This window comes from Mauremys reevesii, linkage group 14, assembly GCF_016161935.1.
Source record: "Mauremys reevesii isolate NIE-2019 linkage group 14, ASM1616193v1, whole genome shotgun sequence".
NCBI classification, from domain to species: Eukaryota; Metazoa; Chordata; order Testudines; family Geoemydidae; genus Mauremys; species Mauremys reevesii.
In genome coordinates, this window is record NC_052636.1 from 8,878,593 (window position 1) to 8,893,334 (window position 14,742).

General features: G+C 51.3%; 1 long non-coding RNA gene and 1 pseudogene across 1 annotated transcript; both read left to right on the top strand.

Moving 5' to 3' along the window:
- LOC120381691 overlaps positions 1-12,236 on the top strand; it is a 116,432-nt pseudogene extending 104,196 nt beyond the window's left edge.
- On the top strand, positions 1,722-11,412 carry LOC120381692. The gene is made up of 3 exons (XR_005588134.1): positions 1,722-1,779; positions 10,002-10,149; positions 11,167-11,412. It is a non-coding gene; the product is annotated as an uncharacterized LOC120381692 (long non-coding RNA).
- Positions 12,237-14,742: the final 2,506 nt, after the last annotated feature.

Below are 14,742 nucleotides of genomic sequence, written 5' to 3' on the forward strand. Positions count from 1 at the left end.
TCGTTGTGGGTGTTACCCAGAGTAAGCACATTTGAAAGACAGATACAGAGTCAATATCCATAACTTCAGATACAAACATGATCCATGCACACAGGTAGGATAATCGTATTCAGCAAATCATAACTTTTCCAATGACACCGCACGTGACTCATCTTGTACAAAATGCCTCATGTCCTAATCATATAATCCTGCCACTATGCTGAATATGGACTGTAGTGTCAGATAGCTCCTAATGTCAAGGCACAGGTGTTGGGAATGGAACTTGCCCTCTTTGTGGAACAGGAAATAACCCTCCAGCCAGGGCTGGGACAACTTCCCAGACTCCCAGTGCTGGCGCCTGAACCTACTGACACTTCATTAGTTACTCCCACCCCCGATCTTTGTGGCAACTGCAAACGTTATCGGTGATGATTTTATATTCTCTTCCAGGTCATGGATAAGAATGTTAAATAGCACAGGGCCAAGATCCAATCTTACGGGAACCCCCTAGAAAGAAATCCACTCAACCATGGTTCCCTATTTAAAATCCCAGTTTTTAATCTATTTAATGTATGCCGTGTGTATTTTGTACATTCTAGTCAAAATATTGTGCTGAAGCAACTCATATGCCTACGTATATTACATCAGTACTATTAGCTGCAACCAAACTTTTGATCTCATCCAATAAGGATATCCACTTAGTTTGATAGAATCTATTGTGTCTAAACCTTTTTAATGGATACTAATTACATTACTCTCCTTTCTTTATTAATGAAATCCAGTATCAGCTGCTCCATTCTTTTGCCCAGTATCGATTTCAGACTGACACACTTGTAATTAGCTGCGTCATCTCTTTTATACTTTTTAAAATATTGGCACAGCATTAGCTTTATTCCAGTCTTCTGGAATTTCCCAAGTGTTCCAAGTCCTAATTAAAATTAACAGTCCACCACGCTCCTCCAGCAGGTCTTTCAAAACTCTAGTTATCTGGACCCACTGATTTAAACACATCTAACTTGAATAGCTGCTGTTTAACGTCCTTGTGAGTTATTGTTGAAATGGAAAGACTGTCACCGTCAACATCTTATTATATGAGTTACATCATCTGTTTTTCTCCAAATCCAGGAGAGAAATATTTATTGAACACTTTTACCTCTTCTCCATGATTGTTGATAATTCTGCCATTTCCATCTAGTAATTTATCACTACCATTGTTAGGATTAATTTTGTACTTTTAAAAACTTCCTTCTTATTTTCATTGGTTAATCATTGATTTCTGATAGCTTCCCTTGCCAGCTTTCTACAATTCTGACCTTCGAACTTAAATTCTTTACTATTGACTTCCCCTTTCTTCCATATATTTTATTTGGAGAGAGTTGGGATTCCAACCAGGGAGCCAACAGCAGGGTCCAGAGCCTGCTCCATCTCCTATATTAAGCTCTGGTTAGTAGCTATGTGATAAATGTGACGACCCTGCCTCCGTCTGTCAGCTGGGAGACACAAAGTTTCTCTCTTTCCACCTTCTGATGCCACCTGGCTGCTCTAAGCAAGGTGAGGTGGGACTGTTAACATGGGCTTCCCGGAGCTTCCATTTCCCTGGTGCTGCTGTTCTGTGAACAGTGGGGTTGTGAGTGGGGCAGCAGGTCCTGAGTGTTGGACTCTTTCTCTTTCAGGGGCCGGTGACCTTCGAGGAGGTGGCTGTGTATTTCACCAGGGAAGAGGGGCCTCTGCTAGACCCCGCTCAGAGAGCCCTCTACAGGGATGTCATGCAGGAGAACTATGAGACGGTGACCTCGCTGGGTAAGGAGTCCTGTCCCCCGGGTTATTAGAAGCTGTGGGATCTCTAAAGAACCTGAGTAGTGATAACGTTATACCTTTATTTGTCACACAAGTTTTGAGAAGTTTCCTTGCCCTCTCCCACCCACTAGTATCATTTTTGTCATGTGCCTTTTTGGTGCCGTCAGTCATTTTAAAATTGCATTGTATGTATCCTTATTGGATACATTAATAACTGCAGCTTTCATGCCTTTTCCTCATTTTAAGAGGAAAATACGGGTGAAGGGAGAACAGAGCTGTGGGAGGGGAGGAGAAGGGGGGAGTAGATAATTCTGGGGTGCCAGGACATGGGGAGGGTGTGTGCAGGGTTAGAGCTAAGAAGCAGCAGGGAGGGATGAGGTAGTGAGAGACGTAGAGGGAACACAAGAAGCTCCCAAGGTGCCGGAAGGTGGTGCTGGCTGAGAGTAATGGGAAGAAGTGGAGAGGAGTGTGGAGGAAGGGCACCGAGGAAGTGGCTCATTCTCAGGTGTTGAAGCTAAGTGGCCTGTCCTTGTGGAAGAGTGGGAGCTCTTGGGGGTCTAGTGCACTCAAGGGGCACCTCCCAAGGACTGTTTAAAAGCCAGGGCATTGCAGAGATCCTATGGATCCATGACAGTGCCAGAGGTTCAGCCTTATGGTGGAAAAGATATAAAACATTTTTTAGATCCATTTTTAGAAAAGGATCTAAATGTGTATTTACCATCACCCCCTCATCAGTCCTCAGGGGAATCCCTGATCAGTTCCAAAGTGTATTAAAACCTTCCTTAAAGGCTCACCTCCTTGGTTATCAGGTGGCGTATTTTCCCTTCACCCTCCCACTTCCCTGGTTCTTGTCACGCAGACAGCAAGCAGCAAAAGACCAGAAGGCCGAAGCACAGATAATGCGATGTTTATTGTGGTTATTTCCAAGCAAGCATATTCCACTGCCCTAATGAACTTACACCTAGAAAAATTAATTCTTCTTCGAGTGATTGCTCCTATGCATTCCAGTTAGGTGTGCGCGCTGCGCGTGCACGGCTCTTCGGAACATTTTTACCCTAGCACCTCCGGCGGGCATTGCGCCCCTGGAGTGGCGCCGCCATGGCGCTGAATATATACCCCAGCCGGCCCGTCCGCTCCTCAGTTCCTTCTTACCGCCCGTGACGGCCAGTAGGAACAGTGGAGTGCTCCTTTACCTCCACAGCCCTAGCGTTTCTCCATTTCCTACGTGTTCATAGTTGGTTAAGTTAGTTTAGTTGTTAGATTAGTTGAATAAGTTTAGTTAGATATAGTATAGTTAGGGAATTAGGGGGGTTTAGCCCCTCTTCTTCCACAACCGGTGCGGGCTCATGCCCAAGGCACCGGGGTTTAAGCCCTGTGCGGCTTCGGGGACCCGCACGACTCCTGCCTGCGCTGCCTCGGGGAGACCCATCGTCCAGATAAGTGTCCCATCTGCACGGCGTTTAAGCCGAGAACTAGAAAGGAGCGGGACACTCGCCTAAAGCAGCTCCTTATGGAGGCGACACTTCAACCTCCTGAGCCGACCCCAGCGGCACCGAAATCGTCATCGGCGCGCTGCAGCGCACGGCGGCCCAAGCCGCTCCGGTACGAGACTGCTCGAGCTCCGCAGCGGCACCGGCGTCCGGCACCGTTCCCTCTCCAACGAGGAAACAGAAGACGGCGCAGACGGCCTCAAGCCGCATGCTTCGGGACCGCTTGCCCAGCCACCACCAGCCCCTCCGGTACCGGCTGTGGTGGTGCACAAACCGTGCACGGTACCGTCGACTCCGGCGCCGCAAGAGCCGTTGAGTCCGGTACCACCCTGCTCCCCGGTGCCAACGGCGGTTGAGCTGCAGCTCCCGTCCACGCCCGAGACATTCTTGACGGCGAGAGAGCTCATCGAGCTCACAGAGGCACCGAGCCTCCGGCCCCGGCACCGCCGGTGCGGGCCGTTCAGTCAGCGGGCAAGCCGGCGATGATGCGGCCGCCTCCCCCTGACGGACGAGAGAGACGTCGGTCCCGGTCCCACAGACGGTCACCGCCACGCCGTTCCAGATCTTGGCACCGTTCACCATCGCGGTACCGCTCCCCGTCTCGGCACCGGTCGCAGTCCCGGTACCGCTCAACATCGCAGTACCGGTCGCACTCCCGGAGATGCTCCCGGTCGCCCGACCGTCGGTACCGAGGGAGGTCCGGATCCCGGTACCGTTCCCGTCACCGCGACTCCCGAAGCCGCTCCCGACGCCGTCGGTCGAGGTCACGGTCGAGCTCCCAGCACCGGTCGAGCTCCCGGCACCGCAACAGTTGCTGGTCCCGCTCTCCATCCCGGCACCGCGATGACCGGCACCGATCCTTGACACTGTCCAGGGACCTACTGCCGGCATCCACGGCGCAATCTTTCAGCGCCTCTGCCCCGCCTTGGCCTTCGCATCAGCCCTCAGTCGCCTCTCCGGCGGGCAGCGGGAGAGATCTCCGGGCCATCCCCCAAGGCCAGGACCACGGACCGCAGCAGTGGGGTTTTTGGGTCCCTTGGGCCTACCACGAGCCTCAAGGTCTCCCCTCTCCCCCAAGGCACGTGGGCGCCGAACATAGGGTGCCCGAAGCCACGGTGAGCAGACCTCCCCCATCTCCACCGGGTGAGGCCCTGTCGCCACCTGGTCCCGCTCAGCATCCAGGGTCCGAGGCGGCTTCACACCCCCTGGAAGAACCAGCTCCAGAAGCGGTGGTCCAGGGTCTGTCCTCATCATCCTCGCCGGATGAGGCGGTGGCGGGGGCTTCTACCGCAGACCCCCCTCCTATTGACTTGAGGGCCCACCAAGACCTTCTTCGCCAGGTGGTGAAGGCTATCGACCTCCCCGTGGCGGAGGTCCCGGAGGATGACGACCCGGTGACCAACGTCATTGGAGCTGAGGCCCCGCTGCGGGTGGCCCTGCCCTTCATCCGCACCATTCAGCAGAATGCCACTACCATCTGGCAGTCACCGGCGTCTGTCCCTCCCACCGTGCGTGGCGTGGAGCGCAAGTACTCGGTCCCGCCCACCGGATACGAGTACCTCTATACGCACCCGACTCCGGACTCCCTCGTGGTACAGTCCGTAAATGACCGGGAGAGGCATGGGCAGCCCTCCCTGGCGCCAAAATCCAAAGACGCACGGCGCATGGACCTGTTGGGCCGGAAGGTCTATTCGGCGGGTGGCCTCCAGCTCCGGATTGCCAACCAGATGGCTCTTCTCGCCCGTTACACCTTTGACATCTTGATGTCCCTGGCGAAATTTTCGGAGCTGATCCCGACCGCCTCACGTCAAGAGTTTTCGGCCCTCTTGGAAGAAGGCAAAAAAGCCTCCCGGTCCTCCATCCAGGCCACTCTGGACTCTGTGGACTCAGGAACCAGAACCCTGGCCTCTGGTGTGACCATGCGGCGTATCTCCTGGCTGCAGTCCTCCACCTTGCCGCCTGAGGTGCAGTACACCCTTCAAGACCTCCCGTTCGACACCCAGGGTCTCTTCTTGGAGAAAACGGACTCCAGAATTCAGACCCTCAAAGATGGTCGAATTGCCATTCGCACCTTGGGTATGCACACACCGGCTACCCAGAGGAGGTCATTCCGGCAACAGCCCTACCGGCCCTTTACCCAGGCCAGGTCAAGGCCCTATAATAGTCGGCGTGCTAACCTAAACCGCCGTAGACCATCGGGCAACAGACGCAACCAGGCCCAGGCCCCTTCCAAGGCCCCTCAAGGGCCCAAACAGGCCTTTTGATGGGACGCCCGAGGACGGCCCATCAGTCTCCTTCCTGGATCCTACCCCATTATTTTACAACCACCTGTCCCACTTCCTCCTGGCATGGTCCCAAATAACATCGGACAACTGGGTCCTTCGCACTATCCAGTATGGTTACCGCCTTCAGTTTGTTTCGCCCCCTCCTTCCCACCCACCTTCCCCGTCCCTCTTCAGGGACCCCTCTCACGAGCAATTCCTCCTACAAGAGGTCGAGACTCTGCTGGGCTTGGGGGCCATAGAGGAGGTGCCGCACGACATGCGGGGCAGGGGATTTTATTCCCGATATTTTCTCATCCCCAAGGCGAAAGGAGGTCTCCGACCCATACTAGACCTCCGGGAGCTCAACAGGTACCTGCTCAAGCTCAAGTTTTGCATGGTCACCCTGGGGACCACCATTCCCTCCCTGGATCCGGGAGACTGGTTTGCCGCCCTCGACATGAAGGACGCCTACTTCCATGTCGCGATTTACCCTCCCCATCGACGCTACCTGCACTTCATGGTCAACAGCGCGCGCTACCAGTTTGTGGTGCTGCCCTTCGGCCTGTCCACCGCGCCAAGGGTCTTTACCAAGTGTATGGCAGTGGTGGCCGCAGCCCTCCGCCGTCGTCGCATACACGTCTACCCATATCTCGATGACTGGCTGGTTCGCGGGACATCCCGACAGCTGGTAATGGACCAGATGACGGAAATACTATCCCTATTTCGGCTCCTGGGCCTTCTCATCAATGCCGAGAAGTCCACTTTAACTCCATCACAACGAGTGGAGTTCGTCGGAGTGGTCCTCGACTCCAGTTTAGCCAGGGCCTGCCTCCCTCGGTCTCGGCACCAGACAATGGTCTCCATCATTCGGGACCTACACACCTTTCCCACGACGACAGTTCGGTCCTGCCTGCGCCTCCTGGGCCACATGGCATCCTGCACATTCGTGACCACGCACGCCAGGCTGCGCCTTCGCCCATTTCAATCTTGGCTGGCGTCGGTGTACCGCCCGCATCGCGACCCCATAGACATGGTGGTCACGGTCACGAAGCCTACCCTCGATTCGCTCAGCTGGTGGCTGGACCCAGAGGTCGTGTGTGCAGGAGTCCCGTTCCGCCCTCCTCGCCCATCCGTCACCATGACCACAGACGCCTCAGTGTTGGGATGAGGGGCTCACCTGGGCGACCTTCACACACGAGGTCTCTGGTCGCCCCAAGAGCTCTCCCTCCATATCAACGTCCGGGAGCTGCGAGCGATCCGCTTGGCGTGTCTCGCCTTCCGCGCCCGTCTGCAAGGCCACTGCGTGGCGGTGTTCACGGACAACACGACGGCGATGTTCTATGTGAACAAGCAGGGCGGAGCTCGCTCCTCCCTGCTCTGCAAGAAAGTGATGCTCCTGTGGGACTTCTGCGTGACCCACTCGATTCGCCTGGAAGCGTCCTTTCTTCCAGGAGTGCAGAACACGCTGGCCGACCATCTCAGCAGATCGTTCCTCTCCCACGAGTGGTCTCTCCGTCCGGATGTGGCGCACACAATTTTCCAGAGGTGGGGGTTTCCCCAGATAGACCTGTTTGCCTCCAAGGAGAACAGGAAGTGCCTCCTGTTTTGTTCGTACCAGGGTCGCTCCCCAGGCTCCCTGTCAGACGCATTCCTGTGCTCCTGGACTGATCACCTCCTCTACGTCTTCCCTCCGTTCCCGCTCATACACCGGGTGCTACTCAAGCTTTGGAGGGACAGGACCCACGTAATACTCGTCGCTCCGGCCTGGCCGAGGCAGCACTGGTACACTCTGCTGCTCGAGCTCTCCGTTCGGGATCCCGTTCCCCTTCCGTTATGGCCGGACCTCATCACACAGGACTTCGGCAGGACTGCCACCCAAACCTACAGTCCATCCATCTTACAGCTTGGTACCTGCGTGGTTGACCCACGCAGAGAGGGGCTGTTCGGTGGCAGTACAGCAAGTCCTACTTGAAAGCAGGAAGCCTTCCACTCGCTCCACCTACCTCGCGAAATGGAAGCGTTTTGCGCTCTGGTGCGATCAGCGCGGCCTTAATCCCTTCCTAGTCCCTATCCCTACAATCCTGGACTACCTCTGGTACCTTAAAGAACAAGGACTCGCGGTCTCCTCCTTGAAGGTGCACCTGGCAGCCGTGTCCGCCTTTCGTCCATCCATGGGAGGTCGGTCCATCTTCTCCAACCAGATGGTTTCCCGCTTCCTTAAGGGCCTGGGCCGCTTGTACCCACCGGTGTAGCGTCCTTCCCCAACCTGGGATTTAAATCTCGTTCTGGCCAAGCTTATGGGACCGCCCTTCAAGCCCCTGGCCACGTGCTCTCTACTCTACCTCTCCTGGAAGACAGCCTTCCTAGTCGCAATTACATCGGCAAGACGAGTTTCTGAACTCCGGGCACTAACGGTTAGTCCACCATACACCGTCTTCCACGGAGACAAGGTGCAGCTTCGACCACACCTGGCCTTCCTCCCTAAGGTGGTGTCGGCCTTTCACCTCAATCAGGAGATCTTCCTTCTGGTCTTCTTCCCGAAGCCGCACGCCTCACCTCGTGAGCAACAGCTTCACACCCTGGACGTCCGCAGGGCCCTCGCTTTTTATATCGAGCGGACGAAGCCCTTCCGGCGTTCACCACAGCTGTTTGTGGCGGTTGCCGACCGCATGAAAGGCGAGCCGGTCTCCTCGCAGCGGATTTCCTCCTGGGTGACAGCATGTATCTGGACATGCTACGAGCTTGCTCGCGTGCCACCATGCCGCCTCACCGTTCACTCAACAAGAGCGCAAGCCTCGTCGGCCGCTTTCCTGGCCCATGTTCCCATCCAGGACATCTGTAGAGCGGCCACCTGGTCTTCTGTCCACACCTTCGCTTCCCACTACGCATTGGTGCAACAATCCAGAGACGATGAAGCCTTCGGCTCAGCAGTCTTACACTCTGCCACGTCTCACTCCGACCCCACCGCCTAGGTAAGGCTTGGGAATCACCTAACTGGAATGCATAGGAGCAATCACTCGAAGAAGAAAAGACGGTTACTCACCGTAGTAACTGTTGTTCTTCGAGATTTGTTGCTCCTATCCATTCCAGACCCGCCCTCCTTCCCCACTGTCGGAGTAGCCGGCAAGAAGGAACTGAGGAGCGGACGGGCCGGCTGGGGTATATATTCAGCGCCATGGCGGTGCCACTCCCGGGGGCGCCCAGCCGGCCCGCCGGAGTTGCTAGGGTAAAAATGTTCCGAAGAGCCGTGCACGCGCGGCGCGCACACCTAACTGGAATGGATAGGAGCAACACATCTCGAAGAACAACAGTTACTACGGTGAGTAACCGTCTTTTATACAGCAGACAGAAACAATTAGAGAACCAGACTGATTAACAAGGTAAAAGTGGTGGCCATAAAGATAAAACAATACAGAAATGAGTGTTTCACAACCACAAGCGTTGAGAAGGGATTTCTTGCCAGACAGGCTGCTATCAAACTAAGTTTTCTTTAACCATCTTAAGATCTGTTTCTTTATCTGGTGGTGATGGGCACTATCAGGACAGGATCGTCTTCCTAACAGCCCAATAGCACCTTATTTCAGTGTGACGAGTTTGGGATGTGAGGATGTGACCCTTCGCTTCCCAGCTTATGGCTGCCCCTGCTGCTTAGCCAAAGGCCTTAGCGTAAGAACAAGGCCTCAGACTGTCACAGTGAGAGAAGGCCCAGACACAGGCAGACTGAGATTTTGATTCTTAGCTAGTTACAGGGGTATAAAGACAAGTGATAAAAATACCCCTAAGTTCTTAAAGTCTAGGCTTTACAGGCAGGCCTGAATATGTCTATTCTAACAGTGGGTTCTAGCCCTTCCCCCGGTCTGTGTCTGTCTTGTGTATTTAGATCAGGGGTCGGCAACCTTTCAGAAGTGCTGTGCCGAGTCTTCATTTATTCACTCTAATTCAAGGTTCCGTGTGCCAGTACCACATTTTAACGTTTTTAGAAGGTCTCTTTCTATAAGTCTATAATATAGAACTAAACTATTGTTGTATGTAAAGTAAATAAGGTTTTTAAAATGTTTAAGAAGCTTAATTTAAAATTAAATTAAAATGCAGAGCCCCCCCTCGGGCCAGGACCCAGGCAGTGAGAGTGCCACTGAAAATCAGCTCGCTGCCGCAGGTTGCCTATCCCTGATTTAGATTGTAAATTCTTCAGGGCATGGGCCATCTACTATTCTCTGTTTGCACTTTGCCTAGCACAGTGGGGACCCACTGTTAGTTGGTCCTTAGGCACTAAGATAGTGAATATGATTTGTTATAATAGTAACTCTCCTGCCACTTTGAGCCAAGGAAGATGGCCTTGGGATGCGTAGCCTTATTTGGAGTGTGTTAGTAATGTTCATTTGATTTATCAACTTAATTTAATTTGTATTGTAATTATTTCAATTCATTAATAATAATACTTAATCATTTATATTAATTAATATGAGTTTAGGCTCGTCAATTTGTTTGATCAGAAGATAAAAGGTCGTGTTTCGAATCGGGTTCTACAGAATTGATAAAGGGACCTTCGGGGGTATGACAGGAAGCTCACAGTGAGACAGATATAGTCATAACGACTTTTTATTAAACTCAATGAAATAGTAAGTAAATTGTAAAACAGGTAGAATTACAGAGTTACAATTGTATTACTGTTATTCAGGAGATACATATGATGATACAATATTATGTGCTGCAAAGTTTGGTTAATATTCACACCCTATTTTGATAAACTGGCGTTGGCCTTGCCTCTGGTGGTTCTGGTTTCACAGCTCTTGCAAGGGAAACTAATGTAAAGAGCTGCCAAAGCTACTTTGGAATTTACTTTTTAGCTCAACTAAATAATCTAATACACAAATTAAAATAAAGTTTTAGAGAGACCAAGCTTAGCTGAGTCCCTTTTGAACTTAAGGTTTGAAAAGAAAATAAGTGCGGCCTATTACTGGTTAATAGCTGTCGTAGATGCATAGCATGAATACGTAGTTGAAGATGGTGAAGTGTAGAGAAGAAGGAGGAGGTCGAGGTGGGGGTGGGGATACCATAGTGAGGTAGGTTACCTCTTTTATAGAAATAAATGCCGAAATCCTTCCTCTTATACCCAAATTTCAGTCTTCCCCCATAGAAATGTTAGGGTACGCTTACTCCATAGGCTAGTATGTGTGTGCGTATGGATGGCAGGTATCTGCACACTTGTGGGGTACTTGTTAAGTCTGTGAGTTCAACTTTGAAAAATCCCCTTTGCTATTCTTCATTGTTTATTGGTCTAGGTAAAGGGTCTTAGACCTAAGCATAGGCACTTTATTTGGGTATAGGAAAAACAGTTCCTTTTCTGGGTAAAAGGGCACAGGATATAGCTATGCTAACTTTGCTTTAGCTTAAAATGCAGGTTTTTGTCCTGTAGGTTTCTTGCATTACAGCCAAACGTATTTTTAATATGAATTAATAAACCTATCACAATACTGTACTTACAAGAAAAGAGATATTTATGCAGGCAAGCAGATGAATCCTGAGGGCTACAGATGTTACTGTCTAGAAATGAGATGGGGTTAAAACTATGGAATATTATTTGTGACAAGTATCCCACAAATTCCACTGACCTCCCTCGTTTTCTTTGCCTGCAGTAGGCTTTCCAATTTCCAAACCTGATGTGATCTCGCAGCTGGAACGAGGGGAAGAACCGTGGGTCCCGGACCTCCAGGGCTCTGAGAAAGAAGTGCTCCCGAGCTGCCTTCGCAGGTGAGGACTTGATTAAACAACTCAACAACTGCTTAGGAATGCAGGAAACATTTGGGATGCCCTACAAAGACCCCGTGAGCTCTTCAATTTCAGGATTGTTCCCTGCAGATGTGGAATCATTATGGCAGATGTCACTCATGGCTTCCCTCCTATGCTGACTGACAAGTGGCAGCAGGTCCCTCCCTGATCTCACTTTCCCCGAGATTTATGGTGCAATGAGGACCCAGAACTGATGCCTTCCCCTCTTCTCTGTGGAAGGGTTTGGGGAAAATCAGCACCTGATAGGTTTGATCTCTCCCAAATATATTTTGGTTTGTTCATCCCTTTTTCCATTCCTCTCTCTGACATTTCCTTTTTCTCAGGCACAGGGAGTGACCTATGTCTGGATTCTCTCTGTCTCCCATCCGGCGATGGGCTGGTGAGTGAGAACGAGGAGGAGAAACCCCAGCAGGAAGACACTGTGCAAGTAGATCCACATTGGATGTTATCAGGAAGATCCAAAGGGAATGTTTCCAGGAGTTGTGCACTCCCAGAAAACACAAAAGCCTGTGAGACTCAGCAGAGGCCAGAGGAAAACTACAGTAGCCCCTCAGACCTTATTCCATGCAACAGAATCAACTTGGAAGAGAGACGCTACATGTGCCATGAGTGCGGGAAAAGCTTCAATCAGCGCTCAAACCTTATCACACATCAGAGAATCCACACTGGGGAGATGCCCTACACGTGCTCTGAGTGCGGGAAAAGCTTCAGGTGGCGCTCTCAGCTTATCACACATCGGAGAATCCACACAGGGGAGAAGCCCTACACGTGCTCTGAGTGCGGGAAAAGCTTCAGGTGGCGCTCTCAGCTTATCACACATCAGAGAATCCACACAGGGGAGCTGCCCTACACGTGCTCTGAGTGCGGGAAAAGCTTCAGGTGGCGCTCTCAGCTTATCACACATCAGAGAATCCACACAGGGGAGACGCCCTACACATGCGCTGAATGCGGGAAAAGCTTCAATCGGAGCTCAAACTTTATCACACATCGGAGAATCCACACAGGGGAGACGCCCTACACGTGCTCTGAGTGCGGGAAAAGCTTCAGGTGGCGGTTTCACCTTATCACACATCAGAGAATCCACACAGGGGAGACACCCTACATGTGCTCTGAGTGCGGGAAAAGCTTCAGTTACAGCTCAAATTTTATTAGACATCAGAGAATCCACACAAGAGAGAGAACTGTTATAAATCCCTTGACTAGGGCTGGGCAAAATTAAAAAAAAAATCACATTTCCTAATTCCCACATTGTGATTTTTGCACCATCTTCACCGTGGTCTCTCAGCTCCCCCAGATGAGTTACCTGCTTCTGCCTTTTGCAGCTCACCCGTCTTTGGGGTCAGTCCTGTGATCTTTTCTATCAACTCCTTTCCTTTGAGTCATAGGAGTGTGTGTCCCTCCTGCCAGGAATGTTCATCAGCTCCAGGTGGGGAGAGAGGTTTGATCCCAACAAGCTACACTGAGGCAAAAACTACCTGTGCCTGACATCCACTAGGACTGTACATGGCGTTGGCTGCTCAAGTTAGTGATCTTAATGTAAAAAATTGTAGTGCAGATGCGCCCAGGTGCAGGGGTTGGCATTAGCTTCCCCCTTGACCTGACCTAAACTCCATCACTTTCCCTAGTCTAAACAAACCCTGAGCATCACGGTTATACTGTTCCCCCATTTCATAGCCATTGTTAGTCATCGAGTTCACTCTTGGGGAAGAAGTTGTTTCACTCCCAGTTGCTCAGATGTTGGTTCAGGTTGTGCTGCAGAGCAGATATTTTTACTACCATTTTTCTCACTTAAAATATATTGAATTACAACAAGGAGCAGGAACAGGGCATGGATAGGGGGAAATGTCATTTCACCCTCTGTAACAACAGAGGACGATGGGTAAATCAGAGGGATTCCCTTATTCCCCATCACCATCCCAATCCCCCTGTTGTGCAGTTGGTTAGGTCAGTACTTTTTCTAAAGGGCTGGGAAGAGGATTCCTCGTAAATAACTTGTAACTAAACAAAGTACCCATGCATAGGGCTCCCAAAGCAGTTGTGGCCCAGGCCCTGCAGGAAGTGGCTCCTGAAGAGATCTCCTTCCTCATTAGCTGCATGTTGCCTATTATTTGGGAAATACAATCCCTATCTAGGTAGAGATGGGAAAAATGGAAGTGACTTTTCTCATCAGCTCACCCCTGGGCGATGCTGCAAATGTGTAGAAAATGAAATCTGTGTTGAATGTGCTATAGCTGCAGAAAGATACCTATTTTTAATAGAGACCTGACATTTGGTGTCTTACAGGGATTCTAAGTCGCACCTGAATTTAGTCCCTAATTTAAATCTGTGCCTCCAGATTAAAGAAATAAGGGGGCATAGTTGGGGGAGTTGTACCTCACTGTCGCTACTGATCTGTTGTGTGGTTGGTGAAGAATTCTACATCAGAGAAGTGTCAAATTACTCCAAGTAAGGTCAAAGATTTGACAAGAACTCAGGCAAAAATTGCAGGTACTAGTGGTTGATTTTCACCCCCGAGATGGAAGCTATGGTGACCTGTGGCCCAGGTAAACTATTTTTAGAAACTGCTCCCTAGTTAAGTGGCATTGGTCACACTCCTGAAGGATGCCATGATTAAATTGGGCACAACTGTCTTTTACCATTTGGATCCAAAGTTAGATGAAGCACAGAGAGAAACAGTTGATTCCTTCAGAGCCATTCCATGCCTCTGGGTCTCAATCTGGCTGCCTTGTTGGACAAGAAGCACTTCCATGCTGGGCAAACAATGGTAGCCAATGAGGGAATGTATCAGATGCGAAGTTCAGACTGCAGGATACTTGAATGCTGAGTCCAGAGTCTGTGGAGTAGTCTAGGCCTGCACAACTCGTAAAGCAGCGAGGGCCATATTACTCCAAAGAAAACAGCTGAGGGATGAAACCCCCCCGGCCTCACTGAACACCACCCCCCAGCGCCGCCAAGCCCCTCCCCGAAACAATCCCCCCCAAGCGCCACCCGCCCCGTGGAAACAAACCCTCCTTCCCTAGCACCGTCCTGCCAAAATGGTGGTATTGAACCTTGTTAATAAGTTATAGCGGGCCCCTAAGATAGTATAATTAAGGTAAAAGAAAACTGTCTTTTTGCTAGAAGTAGAATAAGATCTTCCCCCCACTTGGTAATCAGTTGCCTGTGGAGTGAATGAGGTGGGACTGAGGAAGGCGTGGAAGGCAGCACCTCCAGACAGCTGCAACCCTTGGAGAGGGGCTGGGAGCCAGACCAGATCAGCAGAACAGGTCAGCCACTGACTCATAGCTCGTCTCCTCAGTCCCCTGCTGCCGGCTCACCAGCCCCTCCCACTCGCCTCCTCAGCCCCCCACCCTCACCTGCTATTGTGTCCTACAGGAGGCCTGTGATACACAGGGGGTCAGATTAGATGCTCTAATGGTCTC